This window comes from Ambystoma mexicanum, chromosome 3p, assembly GCF_040938575.1.
Source record: "Ambystoma mexicanum isolate Mex_15411 chromosome 3p, UKY_AmexF1_1, whole genome shotgun sequence".
NCBI lineage: Eukaryota > Metazoa > Chordata > Amphibia > Caudata > Ambystomatidae > Ambystoma > Ambystoma mexicanum.
This window is the reverse complement of record NC_090925.1, coordinates 818,392,664-818,415,727: the sequence shown is the minus strand read 5'-3', so window position 1 is coordinate 818,415,727 and position 23,064 is coordinate 818,392,664. Positions and strand designations below refer to the sequence as shown.

At 45.0% G+C, this 23,064-nt stretch overlaps 1 protein-coding gene across 1 annotated transcript in view; it reads right to left on the bottom strand.

The window, feature by feature from the left end:
* Window positions 1–23,064, bottom strand: part of LOC138580938 (chymotrypsinogen B-like) — a 137,173-nt gene that overhangs the window by 79,877 nt on the left and 34,232 nt on the right. The window lies entirely within an intron of this gene.

The window sequence follows — 23,064 nt, the reverse complement described above, 5'->3', positions numbered from 1 at the left end:
TGTTCCTCACACTCCAGCTTTTCTGGCACAGAAGTTGTTTTGATCAAGACTCGAGGGGGTGCTGCAAATTGCAAAACAGTAAACTATATATCCTTGTACGTCCAAAGCAGTAGTCTAGTTGGAAGAATCCCAAAAGGGTTTTTTCAGGGGTGACACACCTGCCTGCCTAGGACTCAGCTTTGCCAGGATATTGGAAGACGGGCTGTGGACTTTCAAGCACCCAGACCCCAATCACTCTGTAACACCAGCCTTCCTCCGGACTATGGTCCTCCCTTCTCAAACACCAGATCCAGGATTAGGGCAGACTGTTGGTGTTTTCAACCATTTAAAGTACTGATTGCTTGTGGTAAATTTGCAAAAATCCCCTTGGAGTCATATGGCATCCAACTTTGCCACCGCTCATAATATGGTGGTAAATCAGCCGACTGAGTGGCGGTAACGGTAAACAAGGTTGGCTGTAAATCCACAGAAGAATTACAGAATTTCCGCCATATGATAATACGGCCCTATGTGTTTTGTTCCCAAATGTATCTTAGTCAGAAATGCCAACAAAAGAAATGTGCTTTTGATGTACACATCCTTTTGCTTTTAGGGGGGTGTTGCCCCAGCACACGAACTGTTGGACTTCCACTCACTCCCTCACTGTATCAAAACCTAACATTGTCGAATTGTTGAATGTCCTGAAACCATAGAACATCTCATTACTCAATGCCCTAAATTAAGTAGTCAGCGACAGTTGCACTTTCATAAATACTGTTCGACTCTTTCCATGTTTGATTGCAATGAATGTTGGGAATATATTTATGGCTCGACGCATTTGGGTCTTCAAGTTGCGACAGTCCATTTTTTACTTTCTTTACATCTTGATCATTTTAAACTTGGATAATTCTTATTTATTTTTTGGGGGGTACAACTGCAAACCTAAATTCCACTAGTTGCAATTAATTATTTGATAGGATGATGTAAATATGGTTGTATTCGTCTTGTTGTTTCGTCTTGTTTTAACTCTGTTGCGTCATTGTTAGCTCATATGCATGTCAACAATAACATGTTATGTTTCAATACCTTGTATGTTTATTTTTAAATGAAATTTTAATTTATATTGAAAAGTTGTTAAGTCAACTAAATCAATAAAAAAAAACTAACACTTTTCAACCCTTGTGTTTTTCCTTTTTTAATTCGCCATTTACCAATTTCATTTTTGTAAACAAATTGCTTTGTCGTTTTCAGCTGTTTTTTTTTTTATTGACTTCTTTACATGTTTTCCCCCATTTCCATTGTGTGGACATAATGCTGGTTTTGTTGTGTTACATCAGGTTTATATTATGCCATATTTTGTTATGTCATTACACATTGATGTCATGTTGCTTAGAGGCCGACAAGGTAATGTAAACTGGTAAGTAGACGTTACCCTCCAATTGGCCAGAAGATCTCCCTGCTGCCCTCTTTTAACAGGACAATTTAACCACAGCCAAGGTTGAGAAAGGAAGACGAGGCAGGTCGGCAAGGGTAGACAGGTGAACTCCCAGAATAGCCCAGCCTCAGCCCAGGTGGGTATCGCACGCAGAGGAGACACAGTTCAAAACCCACCTTCATTTAAATTTGCTTCTAGTTTGTCCCAGATTTCTTGCTTATTGAAATTAGCTTTTCGTAGACGTTTGTGGACTAGGGGTGGAAGTAGAAGGGGCTTTGCTCCCCTGTTCTCTTGTGTATTGTTTCAGGGTCAAAGGAGTAAGTAAAAGTTAATTTGGTCTGATGGTCACTTATGCCTTGTTTCAACGCGCATACAGCCTAAAAATGTCAACCTGACTTTGTGCAAGGAAGCATCACAGCCTGGACATTTGGTAGGAGTGATTAGCAAAGTCAGCACTGGTGGGAGATTCTGAGAGGCCCACCTAGTGGGTAAACAAGGGTTTTGCATACTTGGTCTAACCAAACTCTCTCTGGGTGGCTGGTGTAGGGTGGGCAGAAAGGCTTGAGCTTAGGAGATCAAGGATTTGGTATGTAGGTACAATAAGCAACACATAGGGACTGTTGAGTATTAGAGGTTCACATAGTTGTATAGAAATATATCGTTTATTAGGCAAAAATGGATGCATTTCAAATCAATACTATAAACTGCATACACAGTTATCTAAACACTTATGGATATTATAGGTAGCCTTAAAGGGGGGTGTAGATTTAACAAAGGACGCAGGTACAGAGGGTAAACTGAGATTCTATTTATTCACGTCTCAGTTGCTCTAAAAGGGAAACAAAAAAATAAACGAATGGGCTTTACTTCATCCCCTTCCGTTGTCCAGTTCGTCTGCTGGACCAATGGATTGCAATAAGGCCTTTCTCCCTTCTTCTAAGGTTCCTGATAGGTCCACCAACTCGGAGTCCTCCTAGGGCAACGCAACGTCTCACAAGGCAGAAAGTGCAAGAGTGTAGCAGGCATTTCCTTCCTTTTTATAGCCCCTCCTGCCTGCTGCAACCAATCCATCTTCTCCTTTTTGGCATCCACCAATCCCATCCTTTCAGGGTAAATCCCACCCCTTGACATGGCCGCCGTTCTCCTTTCATGTCCACCTGGCCCAGACTCTGTTGGGATGTTTATCCATTTTCCTGTGTGGTTGCCCGTTTCATTCTGGCCTCCCAGGTATGTTTCTGCTGCTGCAGGCACTCAATTCCCTGCAGCGGATGGCTGTGTTCCCGCAGTGGCGGTTGTTTGTATATCCGCTGAGGCACCTTTTCCCACTGCAGCATAGGGCTGTGTTCTCACCACTGCAGGTGCTTGTTTCGCCGCCTTTGCAGATTGTGTGCCGGCTGCGGTGGGTGCCTGCTTCCCCCGCCGTGGCGGGTTGTGCTAGTGTCCCTGCCATTTTGCTTCCCGCCGCTTCGCTCTGGGTGTGAGTGCGTTGCTCCCCGTGAGTGTGGTGCTCTCCACATAACCCCACACCAACCCCCCTAGGCCGACCAGTCATGGATCCACATCTAGACAGAAAGTCTGGCACCACCTGGAACCGAGCCGGCCGATGAATAGTAACAAGTCAAAAGGCTGAGGGGATAAAAAACCACTGCAGCACCCTATGGTTGGAATCCTAATGCCGAGACAGCCACTGAAGTGGAGCATGGTCGCTACAAAGGGTAAACATCTGTCCAAGCAGTTAATACCGTAGAGTTTCAACAGCCCATGTGATAGCCAAACAATCCCATTCAATAGTGGAGCAAGGAACCTCATGAGGAAGCAGCTTTCAGCTCACAAAGTAGATGGGGAATAGCCCACTGTCAACTTCTTGGGACAACACAGCCCCTAAACCCCCTTACCTCCCCCCCGCCCGGATGCAATTGTCTGAAAAAAGATATGCTGTTCAAAATCCGGACATCATACCACCGGATTTGTGGAAATGGGCACTTTCAGCCAGTGAAATGCAGGATGAGCCACAGGCTCGAAGACAGGTCACCAGAGCTTTTACCTCACAGATCATCTGTTAACTGTGTACCAAACAGGGGTATGAAGTGTCTGTAGTAACCCAAAAGCCCAAGGAATGCCCTTATCACTGTTTTATTTGAGGTAGGGATATCCGTTTAATAGCTTCCACCTTGCTGACTTGTGGCCGAATAACTCCTTTTCCCAAAGGGTATCCCAGGAGTTTAGTTTCAGTGGTCCCTAGGACATTCTTTTTGGGTTTGATATTTAAGCCTGCTTCTGCTAGGACAGTTACTACTTTCTTTAGATGGACAAGGTGTTCCTTCCAAGATCTGTTGACCACTACGATATCATCCAAGTAGGCTGCAGCACAGGGTTCATGGGGCTGTAAAACTACATCCATCAACCTCTCAAAGGTTGACAGGGCTGCATGAAGACCAAAAGGGAGCACCTTGAACTGATATAAACTGTGAGGACAAGCAAAAGCTGTTTTCTCTTTGTCCTGGGTCTTCAACGGAATCTAACAATAACCTTTTGTAAGGTTGATGGTACTTAAGAAACGGCGGGATTTGAGCTTTTCCAGAAGTGCATCAATCCGAGGCATAGGGTAGGCCTCATAGTTTGAAACAGTATTCAATTGTCTGAAATCCATACAGAACCTAGTGGAGCAGTCTGATTTGGACACCACAACTATGGGAGAAATCCATGGGCTGACTGAAGGCTCTATGATGCCCATCCGCAACATTTCCTCGATCTCATTCCTTACTACTTGTCATTTTACATCGGGTATTCTATATGGTCTCATGCGGACCATGTGCCCTGGTTTGGTATTGATAGCATGTTGAGCAAATTGGGTCCTTCCCGGTAAGTTGGAGAATGTACTGCCTTGAGTTTGTAGCATTTGCCGTACTTCCTCTTTTTGTTCCTCAGTTAGAGTAGCTCCTCATGTTGCGAGGGCAGGCCTTTCCTTCCTTTCTATAGCCCATCCTGCCTGCTGCGAACAATCCATCTTCTCCTTTGCCACGAATCCCATCCTTTCAGGTTAAATCCCGTCCCCTGAAATGGCTGTCGTTCTCCCCTCATGTCCACCTGTGCCAGACCCTGTTATGCTGTTTCTCCATGTTCCTATGTGGTTCCCCGTTTCATTCTGGCCTTCCAGGTAGGTTTCTGCTGCTGCAGGCACTTGATTTCCTGCAAGAGGTGTGTTTGTTCCCGCCGTGGCGGTTGTTTGTATGTTCGCTGCTGCCCCTTTTCCCTCCACTGTGTTGGGTTGTTTTCCCGCTGCTGTGGGTGCTTGTTTCACCACCGTTGTGGTTTGTCACCTGCTGCGGCGGGTACCTGCTTCCCTGCTGTGGCGGGTCGTGGTCCTGCTATGGCAGGTGCCTGCTTCCCCGCCAGAGCGGGTTGTGATCCCAATGCGGCGGGTGCCTGGTTCCCCACCGTGACGGATTATGGTGGTGTCTCTGCCATTTCACTCCTCGCCGCTTCGCTCTGGGTGTCAGTGCAGTGCTCCCTGGGAGTCTGATGCTCCCCACAGGGAACTACATAACACTTTAGAATTTCACACAGTTATTAGTACCAATGCAAAACAATAACAATAGCACTACTGTTTTAAGGAAAGTGAGGGAAAGTAAAATGGGTTAGTAAAATAAAATAGATATGCCTTCTAATCATAAGGCAGTTACCTTACAAAATGTAATATGTCCTTTCCTAGCAGAGTAATTAAAATGTAAATGTTCTAAAGACAAAGTTCACAGGAAAGTTCCTGGATATGACTTTAGGAAGACAAAGTCCCCCTGCGTTTAGATTTTTAAAAGAGTTAAAGCACACTTTTTTTTGTAGAAAATCAGTTCCCAGAGGGAAGGGAGTCATTTCAAATGACTGCTCGGTGAGGGGTCCCCAGGAAGGTATTCCTGATCCAGGACACCGCAACCATGGTCAGGTAAGGATAGTTATAGGAACTGGACTATGCACCCGTTTAATCCCTAAGGGGCAAGGTTTGCACAAAGGTGGAGGGTACAATTTGGTCCCCAAGCTCCAATTCATGAAAATACCACTCCCATGTAATTAGGGATCGTTGAGGCCAACTAATCATGCCTTTGGTCTGGGTGCAGGTGGTCCACATGTCACAAATGCAGAGTGTGTTGTGGGTGTTAGGTTTGGGTCTGGAATTTTGGTGTTTCTGATCCCCTGGTGCAAGCATGAATCCAGAGAGCCACTAGCTGAATTTGACAGACAACACTGAAAGATTACCACTGTGACTCCCACTATTAAGAAACTTTCCCAGGACTCTGAAGGTGCAGCCAGTTGGTGAGATTACCACGATCAGTGTCAGGCAGTCTCTGATCTTAAGGGCAGTTGCTGCAGGAAACAAGGTTTCGGTCCGCAGGATGAAGATCAGCCAAGTTTCAGGCTTCCAGGCAAGACGGTGTCCAGTTCAACGATGAAGTCCCTTCAGTGGATATTCAGACCCCAGGATGCTACACAGACCCTTCCCAAGCCCACTGACAGGAGGACAGCAGTGTAGGACATGAGATACAAGACCCGTTAAACCTACCAGTCTAGAGAAGGAAGGCACTAACAAAGGTCTTCCCTGTTTGCAGAATAGGGGACACAGTTTTGCCGGTGGCTGGCTTTGGCAATGCCTATTCCCTCTGCAAGAGTCTTTCGGCTCTTCTCTGCATTGCCTTCGTTGTTCAGAGTTGATTTCAGTGGGTGACTACCAAAATGGCTCCAGACACTCTCTTCTACAAAATCTAGTCAGAGAGCTGCTGAGGTGCACCAATGAGAAACATCTGCCCCATTCATGCCTAAACTACGCCAAAACCCTGTACCTGGGAGCCACCACATCCCAGCTAAGAAAATTCCAATGGGTACAAAACAAAGCCATCTGGGTCCTTCTATACTTGGGCCCTAGCAAGCACTTCTCATCTGCCCTGAGCGTCCTTCACTGGCTCCCTTTTCGGCAAAGTTCCACTTTCAATGCAATGTGCATCACCCACCGGGCAGTCCGCAACACAGGACCGGAATACCTGCAACACAAACTCACAAATGACTTTCCCAACAGAATCCTCAGATCAGGTGCAGCACTTCTCCTTGTCATACTTGTTACAAAATCGACAGGAACTGGGAGCTCGTCCTTCTCAGCTCAAGCCCCACCATCTGAAACTCGATCCCTTTAACCATCCGTCGCTTAGAAGAACCTCTCACCTTTGGGAAGGCTCTCAAAGCCTGGCTCTTCCCTCAATAGTCCGACTGTGCCAGACAATGGCCAGGAAGAATTACCTCTCACCCCTGGAAGGAATGCCGGGGACACATCACCATCCCCTCTGAAGGAACTCAGTGAAGCCTTGATGACACGCGCAGTAGGTTTTTTCTCCAAACAGGTATCACCCTCTCTATGGAACAGCACACACACGGCCATAATAATTTACACACATATTCACACAGACTCAGCACACTCACCTGCTTACCAATCAATAACCTTTACTCAATTTCACACACCCATAGCAAGCACCTCCTATTCCCATAGAAAACAGCTGAGAGCCATGCAAAAATGTGGAAGAGATGGTCACATAATGTGACCCTCCAGACTATCGGATTATGCCACCTCCTTGGTCGCTGCACCAATTCTATCACAGATGTGTGAGTAGCTGCCAGGTACCTAGCCATCCTGACCCTCCTTCGTACAGGCTAAAGATGCACACATGAATATTATAACCCCACCCTTCACCTTGCCCATCTTGGACTACGTTCTTGCAAAGGGCGTTCAACCCCACAGCACTTTGAGGCCATACCAATGGCAGTAGGTGCTAAAAAAGTGACATAAAACATAACATAAGATAGCCATTCAAGCAGGTTATGGATGTCCAATAATGGACAGCAAGCTATGCCCCTTCTGCCTAGCAAGAGACATCATCTGGCTAAGATGAGGATTTATTGGGACCAGACAGTCCTTGTCCCAGTTCCAAACAGTTCCAGGCACCCAAAGCACTGCCAGTAAATCAAAGGCTGGATCCTAAAAATGTGGGTGTCATCTTCGACTCTCTCTCTCTCTCCTTCTCACCTCACATCGCTGACCTTGCCAAGAAGGCCCACTATCAGATCCAAATGGCACTGAACATGGCTATATGAATACCTTACAAGTTTGGGCACATGGTATCACTAGGTGATATACAGGAAATGCAGCAAGGGTTGATGTCAGCTGGACTATGAAGCATTAAAGCTTCAATCTAGTTATCATATGCACCTAGTTATAACAGGTAGAGTGCTCCTAGTGTAGTCACTAAAAGGACCGCCACAGAGAACCTGTAAGGTTTGGTGCCTCAGTGCCAATACCAAGTGGCGTATTTTGAAATTTCGTTTTTTAAAGCAAAATAATAATTTTCCACAGCTATTAGGTTGATCGAATCTATTGATTCCCTTGAGACCCCATGAGGACAGGAAATCCAAACAAGGGGACTCTGATGGCAAAAACCTACCAGCGGTTTCCAAGCCCTTATATGTCAAACTAAGCAAATGTCACATGGGGTTTGATAGTGGGAAGGACATTTTCAACTATGTCTCTGAATTTGAGTGAGTAGAAAAGAAACACGCTTATCAGCACAGCTAGCTCATTTGTCACTGTTGCATTTCCTATTTCTTAATCGGCTACAAGCTCGTTTTAATTGTCAACTGTTTATTAAAGCATAGGAAATAGTTAAAGTATGTGTTTCTTTATTGTGGGTGCTCTCTTGTATGGCCTTCAGCCGAAATAAAGTATTTTGACTGAGTGACTCTAAGTCAAGTGCCTTGCCACTCCTCCCCAGATTGTTTTAGAGCTCGTCTCAAAATGTTAATCCTGGAGAGCATTGGGCATACATTTAGTAACCACGAGTCAGAATGACTTCTTACAATAAAGTGGCACAGCTCTGAGCTTCGTCACCCTAATTCCAGGGATCCTCTCCTGAATCTCCAGCCAGAATTTGACATCCTGAGCTTCTCCACAAGTTGTGTCAGGGAGCCTTGTCCACCTTCCTGTCTTAAGGTGCTGGCAATATTGCCCAACAACCCTTCCTCGGCTACCTCCGCAGCAAGTATCAAAGGGGACCATTCCCTGCTCCTCCTAACTTATCCCTTCTTTTCTTTTTTTTTTTTTTTTATTGAAAAACTTCAGTTTGAATTCAAGAGACAAACTTTTGTTTCAACAGAAGAAATCACTTCATAGCGAAGAAATAGGTTCGACCAGTCTTCTAAAACAGACTCTTACTGATAATTCTAGTTAAAAGAGTCCATTTTCAGAATCGAGTCAAGATAATTCACAGTCGCACATACAAGTCTTATGTTACTTCCTGAAATAATCCGCCTCCACCATCGCTCCATATCTTCATCTTGTGGTGCAAAATTTCCTAGATGTAGTGAGCGTTGTCTGACAGTTTGAGTGCATTCGATTAGCAGATGTTTGACTGTTTCAATTGACTGTTTACAGAAACGACAGAGATTATCGTCGATAGATTTATCCTTTCTTTGCCAAAGAGTTCCTTTCGTTTTTAAAGCATTGACTCGCAACCTTAAGAATTGGGTTCGGTGATGACGAGATGGACAGTGCAATAGTTATTGCGCTGGTTCGTTCAATTTCCTGTGCACGCCTCTCATTTCCTCAGTTGATTTTAATTTTGACATTGCTTCATTGGTTATGATCCATGCCCAGTTTTCAAATTTCTTTTTTGCAAGCTGTGGCCAATTGAGCAGTTCTTGATTGCTTATTTTTGCGGCTGTAAGAAAAGCCGACAGTTTGTGAAACCATAGATTGAGAAGGTCGCCTTTTTTTGAACTGCCATTTTTTGTAAGCCGATGTCGATGAATCTAGGGTCATTTTTCGCATTATTGAGATTGAGTTCCAGACCACTCTCATATGAAGGGAGTTAATTGCTAGTTCTTGTCGCAGACTAGATAGCGGTGTTGCCTGTGGCAGCTGCAGGACCTTCCGCCAAAAGTGACCTTCCAAGGCATGCCAAGTTTGCACGCTTATATTCCAACCCGCCGCAGCCCCGAAGATTATTGTTGGGGTTACTTTTTGTAAGTAGAATTTGAGTACGGGTTCCAAAGAAAATTTTCCAAAATTTTTGTTGATTTTTACAGCTTGTATTGCTAACTTCGACATTTTGGATGTTAGTTCTGCGGTCCATTGTTGTTCACAGACAGAATTGTTAAATTGTATCCCCAAGTATTTTATTGAGTTGACAGATGTTAAATTAGTTTCTTCGATTTTCCACCTGAAACCTATATCTTTTTTGCTTCTAATATTTCCAATGGACGTGGTCTTGGTTTTATGTGAGTTTATTTCCAATTGGTTTATGCCCATATAGGATTTCAAGCCTAGTAAGAGACGTTGTAGGCCAATTTGGGTTTTGTCTATCAGAACCAGGTCATCCGCATAGACTATACAATTAATTGCTGTTTGATATATTTTTGGTGAGAAGCATATGACTTTCTTCAGGTAGATTGGCAGATCTGCTAGAAATAGTTTGAATAATTCTGCAGCTAGGGGACAACCTTGCTTAACACCCTTGTGGGTAGCTATTTCATTTGATAACAATCCACTGTTGTTTAGCCGGACTTTGATTGAAGTGTTTTCATGTAGAGCAATGATAGGCTCTAAAATCGATGCCGGACATAGCCATTTTGACAATTTTTCCCATAATAAGCTTCGATTCACACCATCGAAAGCTTGTTTCATATCGATGAAAGCTAGGTGAATCTTGCCATTTTTATTTAAGGTTTCCAGCTTTAGAATCGTAAGAATGAGCAGATTTACGTCGACTCCGGTCCCTTTCGTGAATCCAGTTTGCCGGATGTCATTGATTTGTGACATCTCGGCCCATTTTGCGAGTTTGATACGTAAATTCGACCCAAAGATCTTTCCAATGGTGTCTAGCAAGGCAATTGGGCGATAGTTGTTTGGATCGTCCCAACTGCCTCGTTTGTGAATTGGCACCACAATCGCCGATGTCCAAGATTCAGGCAGTTCTTTGGACCGACTGATTTTTAAGAATAGCTTACCAATAAAGTCTGCCCATTCGTTTGGATGTTTTTTTAGATCGATATTTGAAATCAAGTCAGGTCCAGCAGCACGTGAGATCTTTAGAGCGTTAATAGCACAGACGATTTCCTCATGGTTCATCTGCACATCCCATTGAGTATCAACAGAGCGTTTTGGTGTCGGAACCTCAGATTCCGGTTTTTTGAACACCAGAGAGAAGTGCCTATTCCAAACGTCGCCTGTTATGGTGTTTATTGGGATTGAGTTGCAATTAGAGAGATCCATATTCAGGATTTTCCATATGTCATGTGTGTTTTTAGTCATAATTAATTGTAACATATGCTCTGCACGATCTTGCTCTATTATGGCTGCATGTGACTTTGTCCAATTTCGATACTTCATGCGTCGTGCCTTTAGTTCTTTTTGGGCGTCCAACTTGGAATTTCGCTTCTTTATCAATCTCAGATCTTTCCGCAAAGCCTTTTTTGCTTCATGTAATAGTTTACAATATATGTGGCGATGAGTCTGACCAGACTTTGATGAATTTTTTCCAGGAATGGTAAAATCTGTTAACAATGGAATATAATCAGGTCTTTGATTTCCTAGCTCAATCATTAATTTCTCCCCAATTCGTTGAATTTGATTGCTTTTTAGTCGTAGACGATTTCCACGACAATTGGTTTCTAGTGAGGCTTTGAATGAATGTGTTTGCAAGTTTGTGTTCATCTTGATACGTAGTTGAAGAAGGCTGTGATCGCTATAGTTCATTTGCTTTATTTGCAGATCCACTAGCTTGGGCACCTGGTTCCTCGAGAGCCAAATATAGTCAAGAATGCTATGTGAGGCATCTCGATACCAGGTTGGTTTGGCAGTCACGTCTCCTTTAACGTTTCCATTTAACATTACAAGATCGCGAATACTCATGGCGGTTTGCCATCTTTTTGTTCTTTCATCGAGCACCTCGTTTTCGAGTTGCTGGTACTGTTTCGACGAGTGATTTTGCTGGAACCACGTGCAATTCATATCGCCACAGCAGATAACTTAAGTTGTTATAGGTTATCATTGCGTCGTCAATTAGTAGTGATATTGCCGAAATTATGCCATCTGTGCTGATCTTTAATGGGTTCCAATAGATGTTTATAATTAGTAAATGAAGTTTTTTTGTGGTATTTTTTTCCAAGGTATGTATGATAATTCCTTGTACGTACGGATTTGGGTTTAATGATATCGTAGATGACCAAGATTGAGTTATTCTTACCAATGTGATTAGGCCCGAGCTTGGGCGACCTTTAGTGTTTTTAACTGCTGTATTTAATAGAACAGTGAATCCATCACAAATAGGAGGTGTGCATAGCCATGTTTCCTGCAAGCAAATGATGAAGATATTTTCAAGTGGTGTCTCAAAATCATTGAATAAATGCTTATATCCACGTGTGTTCCAGGATAAAAGTACCATTGGCTTTCCCCTTGAAGCTAGTCATGGCTAATGATGTGTCCTTGTTTGATTTTGATTATTTTTTTTCGATGTATTTTAATTGACCTGGACTTGAGGACACGGAGATGCTCATTGACTGTCTTAATGTGTCTGAGTCAATTGGGTTAGATAGTTGTTTTTTCCCCATGTTTGATCTTTGCACTCGAGTTGGCTCATCTTGATCCGGTTCCGGAGAAATTTCAAACCCAAAGAATAGCAGTTCATCAACCGCCTTTAATAGCGTGCTACGCACGCTTGCAGAGTTGATGTGTAATAGGACCTGGTCTGAGTTTCTTTTGGTCGCATACTCAACAATGCGTATGTCGTCTGAAACGATTGTGCGTAACGACGGCACACATTTGAACAGTTTCATGATATTTGACCTGTTGAGGTTAACCTCCGCATCATCGCATTGTATATTTTGCAGACGTAATTTACAACATCCACTTGAGATTTCCGTGTGTGTAGTCTCGTGTACTTTACTTTTAAAGTGAACCTGTTGAGTTCGTTGGTTGGATGTAAATTTCAGATTCAACTGCTTTTCCCCCGTATGATCCTGAGTGGAATTAACAGAGCCTCCAGAATTTGGGTGCTTTTCTTGTGACCCGGTTTTTTCTTGTTTGCCTTTCCGTTGTTTTACGGCCTGTGCTAAAAACAGTCCGGAGGACTCTTTCGTGCCCGGTAACCTGCATTCGTCAGGCAGTTCCTCGGCAATCGAATATGTGGACAGATCGCATAGATCGATTGAAGTGGATTCGTTTGTAGTGTAGCTGGTCTCAGAGTCAGAGATGCTTCTTCTTCGTTTCGAGGATGGTTTGTGAAATCCTTTAGACGAGGACACTGGAATAGCTGGGTTTGCAGCAGAATCAGAAATCTTCTTGTTTGGATTGTTATTACGTTTAAACAGACTCGGACGTGGCGGAGTTGATAAGTTTCTTATGAATTCTTTTTTCTTAGAAGAGCCTGCTCTTTTAGAAGTTTTTTTTGCTACCTTAATTGTTATCCCACTTTCTTTTTTATCAAGAAGTTTGATTACATCTACAGTGGACGTGGTGGCAGTTGTTTTTGCAGAGCCAGAAAAGATGCCAAATGAAGAGAAATGACATCCCGGTAAGGCAACTTTCACTTGTAGATCTTTTTGGTGCGGTTCAACGGTAACATCTTTTGTTCTGTTGTCCATTGATTCGCTTTCATGGGTACCAGATTGAGTTGTCCTGCCAGGGTCAGTCGCAGTGTCCCGCCGATGTTCTGAGACTTTAATTCATTTGTCGTTGTTTTGTTGGTGGCTATTTGGCGACATCCAGTAGCTTCTGGTAATGTCGCACTCTCGATCTCCATTATGACTTGACATTGTTTTACGGAGATTTCATCCGATGTCGTGGTTGAAGTTTTGGTGTTCTTTGTGCTGGTATTTGGGCTTTCATCCTTGCGCGTCACATGACTTTGACAGTTTTGTATTGTATTTAGAGCATTAATGAGACCATCTACAAGTTTCTCCATTTGCATGCTGTTATGAACGGCCTGGTCATGTTGTCTTTGATGCCATGATGTTGAACGTTCGAACTCGGCCTGTATTTTTGCCTTTAGGTTTGTATTGGATTTTTCAATTTCTTCCATTTTTTGAATTAGGTTCGACAGCATGGCACCTTGGTCCTGTAACCGTTCGCTTAGGACTTCATAAAGTTTAATAAATGGGATCATGGCTAAAGAGGATGCCGCTAAAACATTGTTATGTATTTGCATTGCTGCGGCTGACGAGATGCTAGCTTTTGCTGGCGTTTGTCCAATAGTCTCGGCACCACTTGCTGAGAGGCACGATACGTCCTTAGCTTGCACTCTCATTTCAGGAGTTGGATCCGCTTTTCGCAAAGAATCAAGGTCCTTGTTAGATTTACTTTTCCTTGTAGATGCCAAGGGAGTGCTTGTGAATGGATTCTCTGTTTCAAGGATTGGATCCGACATTATTCCTTTGACAGTGTTTCTTGTTGTGGTTTGTGTGTTAGAGACAGTATCTTTGTCTCGGCATGCAGACATGGGTGCCCTCAAAGCTGTAGCAGCTGTATTTAGTAACTTTACATTTCGATGGAGGTCTTGCTCGGAAGCGATATGCAGGTGATGTGGTATTTCATTAACTTGCATATTGCCATCTAAGCTCCGAGCACAGTTTGTCGGCGGCAGTTGCAGGGAGCCTGCATCGGGCAACATCGAGCCATGTAGGTTTTTTTCATAAAGTGTGTTGCCCTGTTTAGCCTGCATTTTTATAATGCTGTTTTCTTTTACAAGCATTGGTGGAGCAATGAAGATTTGATTTGAGGCTCTTTCAGGCCGCTTTCCATTTGGCATAGGATGAAAACGTCTTACTTTCCCTCCAGGTAGTGCTGATCCTCCATGGGTTGCATGGAATTGTATCTGATGCAGATTTCTCGTGGTGGCATTTAACGAGGCGCGTGGGAGATCATGAGTGCTTTCGATTTTGCTACTGTTTGCCTCGCCCACTTCTAAATTGTTATTATTCATTTTAACAGGATGGAAACTTTGTTGGATATCCGGGGCTACATCAACAATTAGACACTCAATTTGTTTGCCAGCTGTGATTTGAGATGGTGCCGTGTACTCAAGCTCTGATGGAATAGGTATGCCATTCTGATCACAGGTAATTGTTTCTAAACAGTCATGCAATACCATATGTGAAGTATTTGCTTTTACGCCGCTGATTTGAGTCAAGTCAACATGTACGGCTGCCATCAAATCGGCATCTGTAAGTTCAAATGGTGAAAAGAATGCCTCAGGCGACACAGGAGAGCAATTGTTCTCATTTAACTCACATATTGACTGTGAAAGGGATTTTAAGTTATTTAGTGTTAGTAGAACAATTTTTGGAGGCGTTGTCATTGAAGTGTTTGCCGATACATTCATAGATTGCATTGCTTGTGTCTTATGCAGGACCACTTCCGTCACCAACGGGGCAGATTCTTTCTCGCAAGCTGGGCGGATTAGGTCGTCGTTGTTATTGTATACGTCGTCAGTTGGAACAGTTCTGGTTTTTGGGCTTTTTTGAGAAATCAAAGGAGGTGTATTGGATGTGGTTGTAACCCCATTTAGTCCTGCAGATGAATGGATGTTTAGGGTTTCCGACGTCACGTTTGCTAGGGACACCTTACGTAATTCAATTACGTCATTCGAGACTCCTTTTTCCCCCATGTCAATAGGTGATTGTAGGTGTACAATTTGTTTGCTTACCTTTACGTCATGAGGCGACTCCTTGCTCATGACCGTCCAGGGATTTAGCATGCGGCGTTGCTGGAGGGTTTTGTTACGAGTCTGAGGCCCTGACTTCTTGCTCGGTGTGTTTGTAACGCCCGGCATGGAGCGGCTAAGGGCAGTCTTGGCTGCACTTGCCACGTTTATGTGTCTTTTGCGCTGATTCAATTTTTGAGTCTCAGAAAGCTGGGTTTTATTTCGTGGAGGATTTCGGGGATCAAAGAGATAATTTCTCTGCAGTCTCCCCTATAAATATCCGCACAACAGCCGGCGCCCTTTACCCCTGTCGGGCTTAACGCCGCGAGGGTGGCTGGGACGTCGCTATGAGGAGGTAATGGGTCACGTGAGGAGTCACGTGAGATGGTCGGGCCACGCCTCCTCCAGGAAGCGCCTAAGCACCGACAGAGCCCCTTCACGGCTCGGAAGGAGAGAAAGTTTGGAAGCAGCTGTTTTTCTGATAAATAGAGCGCCGGGTCAGGCTTCTGTATTCACTGCACACAAACTGCAGAATGCGCCCCTCGGGCGGATGGGACGCCGCTATGAGGAGGTAATGGGTCACGTGAGGAGTCACGTGAGATGGTCGGGCCACGCCTCCTCCAGGAAGCGCCCAAGCACCGACAGAGCCCCTTCACGGCTCGGAAGGAGAGAAAGTTTGGAAGCAGCTGTTTTTCTGATAAATAGAGCGCCGGGTCAGGCTTCTGTATTCACTGCACACAAACTGCAGAATGTTTTCCCTTCTTTTCTCTCTTTCCTCCTCAATGGGCCTCATTAGGAGTTTGCCCGTCCATAAACAAGGGTTCCGGTAAACTCACCGGCACCCTTGTTTCCGGATCGGCAAACTCAGAGTCTGCCTGCCATTGCCACGGTGCTCAACAGGTCTGAAAATGCTGGGTGCATCGGCCACGGTAAGCAGACCGTTCACGGAAGCACTGGAACCGTTAGCAACAATGCCGGTGCTTGTGTCCCCACTCCCATAGAGTCCTATGGGACTCTATTGGAATGGGGATTTACATTTTACTGGCGCCTAACTTCCCGGGCCGCCGGACTCATAATGAAGCCCAATGTTTTGCTATGGGATTGTATGTTCCCCTTTTATTATTTTTTTGTGTATTTATTAACCTTGGACACAGCTTCAGGAAGCAATGGAGCGCTTTACAAGTGATACAGGTAAGGGCACGGTGAGGGAAGCAGATCACAAGGGATCCATACAAAGGAGAGGGGAACTAAGAATATGGGAGGAGAAGGGCAGGTAATTTGGAAGCAAGGGATCTACAAGCAACTGGGGAGGAAAGAATGGGGAGCAGGTTGCCCAGTCTCAGGTTAGGAGGGGTGGCGAGGGTGTGGATGTAGGTGTTAAGAAGGAGCCATTCCTTGAGGGGGGTGTCATGATCTCTCCTCCACCCACACCCCTCAATATTAGGGTGTATCTTCTCCTTCCTTACTTTTCCCTCCAGTCTTCACCTTCAGTCCCCTCCTCCTCTCCCAATGTCTTCATCAACCTCTTACTGAATAGCTACTCTTCTCCTCTCATATTGTCTCCTCCGACTTTCTCTCAACATTTTTCTCACTACATCTGGTCTTCTTCCTCCCCAACTCCCTATTCCCCTTCACCGCTTCTTCACTCCTTCTGTTATTTCTCCCTACCACCTCCTTTTTCTCTTTCACCCTTCCTCACTACTTTCAATGTATTACCTCGTCACCTCCCTATTCCTCATCTCCTCCACACTCCTTGGTATATTCTTCCTCGTCACCTCCATGTTTACCTTCACACCCTCCTCACTCCTCCTGGCCACCGCCTTATTCTCGTTCTGCACTCTGGGCGCCTGCCTTCTGCTGCCTTTTTCCTGCCCCAGCGCCTCCCGTTCCCACCACCAACACTCCACAAAGCATCTCCTACTCTTATACCCACATTCTGCTTGAAACAATGGTCTCTTTTATACCAGCCAAACGTCATCACCTGGGACATCCATCTCTCGATTAGGAACCACTGTGGGGTAGAACTATACTCACCCTGGGATTGGCTGCCTGGTTTGGGCTGAAAAGAATAACCCCTTGGCACTTCTCCCCTTCCACTTCCCTGCGCTTGCGCGATCTGCATGACGCAAGGCCTAGTAAGATCAGTGTTTTGTCCTCGCCTCTGCCCCCCCCCTTGTCGCACCTAGAAACACTTGTGTACAAGTGCGTGATAAATGCCATATCATATCACAGCCGTGCATGGTGAGGGCAACCAAGCCTAAATTAAGCCCAGCTACGTTCTTGGGTCCCTGCTTGTGCCCTGAGCCACAGCCCGCTTGCACCATGCTTCCACTGCTTCCACGCTCTTCCACTAGTGCAGCAGAGACACGCTCTGTAGGAAACATTACATAACAGGCGTATTTGTAAAGAGCACGTTCACCCCCAAAGGGGCATCTTGGCGCTAATAACAGATGTTTATTGTTACCCAACTTACTCATTTTATCGACCTCGGAAGGAAGAAGGGCTGAGTGGACCTGCTAGGATTCGAACCTGTGACCATGAGGTCAAACACAGGCCCCTGTAATGGATGCATTAGTCCACTGAGCCAGAGAACATGACTTGAGTTGGGGCAAAGTTACACCACAAGGGTGCCCGAGTATTAAATGCTGTTTATATGCCTTGATGAGCGCGGCACCACAGGGTTTCTTGAATGCCTGTTGGCTTTTCCATATTATGGGGTGCTATGTGTTGCAGGGGGCGGGTTTGGATACTAAGTAGCACTTTTGGAAATGTTTGCAACCCAAAGTGGCCCGGGCTTTAGATGTGCTGCCCGTACTTGAAGCTCCTTTAAGAGGAGGAGGGCAAGCTTCTGCATAATGCCAACCTAGCAGGGCACGGTTGAGTAAGCCAGGCAATCCTCCGCCTGGCGACAAGGGCCCAACGTTCCTCGGCAGGGACCCAAAGGCCGCCCGAGCCGCTGCCCCCAAGCATCAGGCAGGAGCCTTCATCACTAGCACCCAAGAGGGACCATTTACCCCCCTCTCTCACCAATGGGCCCAGGTGGTGTGGCTCTCGGTGGATCCAGGTTTCCCCCTGCTCCCCTTTCCTTTTATTCCCTTGTGTGCTCCCCGCATTCACCTGTATGGGGCAATCCCTTGACCCCTGTACTGCCCTCACTTGGCTGGGCGTACCCAGATTAGCCCCTGGCTGTTCTGAGAGATGGTTAAAACCGTATCTGGTGAAAAAGGACTCCACACTTCAAGGGCGCGCTTGCGCACATTTTGAGTCCATAATCTGACATGATATGGCATTTATAACGCGCCTGTACACAAGTGTTTCTAGGCGCCACACATCCACTAATTCTAGTAACACACAACAATGAACTATAAAATGCCTTCCCTGGAAGAAAAATAGCTATTACAGGAGGCTCTGATTCCCACTTGTCATTATCAGCACTCTTGCCAATCCCTCACCAATTATTACACATGCACACTCCACCTACAACCACAATCAGACACCTTCTCTCTCTCTCAAGCCCCTTGTGCCTTTCCAATTGGTTGTCTTGTTTGTTTCTATTCAACTGATGCTGCACCAATCCTCTTACTTCTTCCCCTTCTTCCCCTCCTCCACAGACAGACCACCATCTGGTTACCCTTAGAGTGGGATAATAAATCCAGGGGGGACCCTAAGAAGTAATGAAGCAATGCTGGGGGCAGGGAGAGTGTGCTGCGGTCCCAAAATCCCAAGTACATAAGGACCCTGTAGAGAAGTCGGGCCCTAATTAGCGGCATCACAGAGATGCTTGAGTGTTCGTACCTGGAATGAGAAGGGGTACACTCTTTTTTTATGTGTGGTAAATATAATTACTGTGCAGTCAAAAAATTGGCAAGACTAAAGATATGCAAATATAAAAGCAAAATCAAAACAAAATAAGTCAATGTACACTCCAATATCACAGCTCTTTTCAATTAAATACAGGACTCTTACATATTTATTTTATGAAATCATTCTAATTGCAAGACTGCAATATAATATGTTGCAAACATCAAAACAATATATTCTCTGCATAATACGTTTCCTTCCTTTCTGTGTTAAAAACAAACAATTAATTTGCAAAGGTTTTCACTCAGGGTGAGTTTCTAAACTTGGCTGATCCTGCCATCTACTGGCAATAAGCAGTATTGTCACTGATCTTTAGGGCCCGATTCATGGAACCTTTTCCTATGGGATTGCACCATTATAAAACACTTCCATGAATCAGGCCCTAATTAGTGCGCTAGAAAATCAGGTTGAGAAAGTCCATTTGAGGGAGCACCAGCAGGGCCCCGCGTCAAGGAGATCATCTGGAGACGGTGGTTGAGTTCCAGCTAGCCCTGGGCCACTTAAAGCACTACAGAGTAGATGCACAACACACCACTATCCCAGCAAGCTTCCTTATCGTAAGACCACCATGGTGGCTATTATGGCAGTACAAAAGCTTATTTACATAACACAACAAAAGTAGCTTGGATTTCAATTAGTTTTTGGTGAAAAACACTGCCATGTAAAGACAATATATAGTTTATTTTTGCTCTTAGAAACGGAAGTATCCCAGTGTACAAATATATACTTGCAGGGCTAATGAATGTCACGTTAGGAAAGACAATGTCATGATTCAGGATCACTTCTCAAAAGCCGCCAGAGCGGGGCGTGCCCGAGTCACATGTCAGTCCAGTCACTGTGGATCACTGTCACATGATCGGATTATCCCTGAAAGGGAAGAAGAAATCGTGTGCGTCAGTCACACAGCACGCTGACCTCTAAACGCAGGGCATGGCCGTGGCAGAGTCTAGCTGGGATGGTGTTTAATCAGACTCTTTACACATAGAACCATTGAATGAACGAAGACATACTCCTGTAATTACTAGCATCACAAGCTCACAACTTCGCCACCTCTCATTAAGGATCACTCTCCCACTTACCCACCCCCTGAAACTCTGTATCTAATCGCTGACCTGCCTCTACACCTGCACAATTCTGTCTAGCATGATTTTGAAAACACCTTTTGAGAGTTACTATTTCAATATAACATGCCACTGGAGGCATGCAGTGACTGGCTTGGGTGTTCCTCAGCGCACCTGTGCATCCAATTATGGTATAGTCCCATCACCTTCAGGGGACCGACAGGGTTTTGGGGGCTGGCGCGGTATTGAACGCCAGACACCTTACGCGATTTATGTCTACTTTCATGTGCGTTCAAGGACACACAGTTCCATCATTGTGTGAATGGGCCCACAAGTTGTAGCATGCCTTGGACACGTGTCGAAGTAGCTGCAGGTCTGGGGCATGTAACGTGTACCCATCAAACCCAGGCTTTCCTTCTTTCCATCGCTCCTTTATTCCTCCCCAAAGTCATTATTTTATTACTTGTGCTTCACACTCAAAATCTCAAAGTCCGCTTCCATTGACCACTGTGCATGTCCATATTTCGGTAGAGTGCTGGTCAGTTGCACCATGCCATCATTATTGGGAAATGGGCATAGCAGTGGCATAATGTCGGGTCCGCACCAGAGGTCATGTGCACATTCGTGGACGGCACCGAGGCCTGGGGTGGCACCAATGCAATATGATGTTTGATGTTGGGAAAATCACCTATAGCATATACACAACACTTGATGGCATTCACCGCGAATCAAGAACCTGTCACAGCAATTTGGAAAAAAAAGTGGCTAACATGCTATGCAGCATTCCCGTGTTTTGCTCAAATATGCCAGTTACACAGAAGTGGGGGGGGGGGTGTGGGGTGGTGTGATCCGTCTCCGGAGGATAGCTCAGGGACAACGTGCTCACCTTGGAAGCAAGACGAGACGGAGCAACACAGGTTCGATCCCCGGGTCCGCGCTTAGAAACCTCTGGGTATTAAGCGTGTTATAAATAACCTATCATATCATATCAAATCCAATTTTAGGAGTGTCAAAATAGAGGTTCTGATGAGGATCCGACTAAATTACGGCCCGGGGCAGGGTGAGTAGGTTGCCAATGGTTTTCCTGTTTAGGCAATGGTTTCTGAGGATCTGCCCATCTGCGAGTGCCCATGGTGATCATTTGGTCAGCGGGTCAGGTGGCCTCCACATCACAGGGCTCACCCTCCTTTGCCCTGGCACATTCCAATACTAGAGCTGAAGGTTTATGAAGAACAGAAGATTGTGGGGCTGGAGGTTTGCCACTGCAGGGACTGCATGGTGTTGGAAAGTGCATTTGTCGAAGGTCTGGGACAACTTATCGCCTGCAACTATGTGCTGATTTTCATCACCTATGTGCATTTATCTCCAACCAGTAGTTGAAGGTAAATGTACGCCTTATATTGAGGAATTACTGCCTCCGTTTTGGCAGGTTTCAAGTTGTAGTCATGTTGATTTAACAGAAAGAGACTCATTACGAGTTTGCGATGAGGTATGTAATGTATTCATATAATATCATTGCGTTACCGCCAATTTTTCTGGGCACTGATGTAAATGCTGCCATTTTAAACGCACCACCAAATTCTGAGTTTGATCTTGAAGAGGAGGATTTAGCTGAGCCAACCATATTTGACTCAGGAAGTAACTCGGAAGGAGCCATCAAGGAGAGCCTGACACTTTATTCCAGGATCTTTAGGTCTTCGATGCCAGATCCTATTGGAAGGCTACAAATTTAGGAATGTGAACATTAAGTCCTGCCTTCAGACAAGGAAACTTTAGGACTTGGACTATAGGTCGTGCTATGAAACTACGGAAGTTTGGAATCGGACATCAGGTGCTGTTAATGTAAGCCCCTTTCACATTGCAAATACCTAGATCCAGACATTTTATTGAACTATATTTTTGAGTTGTAGTGAGATACCTTAGACCATGTAGAGGTTTAGCTGTTAACCGCCAGGAATTGTATACTAAGGCAAGTGGGAACTGGTACATTTTCATTAAAGTTTCCTGAACACGACCAGTTTTCATGCAGAAAACATATGAATCACCTGTTTTCTCTTCCAAAAGCAGGGTATACAGAGCCAAGCTCGAGAGACCACCGTTTATTGTTGTTCCCCCATCCGCCTAGGCATTCTTCCCACCCTTTTCTGGAGTTAAATAAAGGTATTGAAATTGAACATGAGGCTCAAGTGTTCTGTGACAACAGGGAATGCATTGGAATGCATGCAAGGAGTATGCTAGCCCTCATTATGAGTATGGGAGTAGCAGAAAGAAAAGCGGTAACTGAATTTCAGCCATTTTTGCTTTTCCGGCTAAACCGGAGTAGCCTAATTTTAGGGGTAATTCCTCTGGCGTGAATATTCCTCTGCCGCTAATTCTTCAGGAATAATTACTGCTGGAGAAATTAGAACCAAGCATTATAACATTAACTCCTTCAGATGAAGGATCACTGGAGTAATTGATCCCAAAAATCATTATGCCTGCTTCCGAGTTTGGCCTTATTCCTATGGTATTTCCATGGAAAAACAGCCAAATTCAGTTAACATTACTTCCACTTGGTCCGATGGATTAACGGCTAGTTTGCGAGTGCTGGCATGGTCGTGTTCGAGTTTGCGAGTGCTGGCATGGTCATGTTCATTCCCATGTTTGGAGTTCGCATTTGGTGGATTTGGCGTCGGAGGTATCCAATAACATCAATCTTGGGAATTTGACCGGGAATAGGAAATCAATTGATGCAGAGCTCCAGTATCCCTGCTATTCTCCTACAGCCCCCCTTTTTCAAAGCTGGGCTGTTAAAAAGCACTGAGGGCAAGAAGTTGGTCAGGTAATTGCCATCCCAGTTAAGGGCGGAAGGGTAAAGGGTGAAGACCAGTTATTGACCAGCCTCTTTGTCTCTTCGCCTACGATCCTTTGCTTTTGCTACCTACCTGCTGCAACTGTGAGTAGCCCGAGCTTGATAATTACTGCGCCGTCTCTCCACACAGCGGTACTCAACTATAAT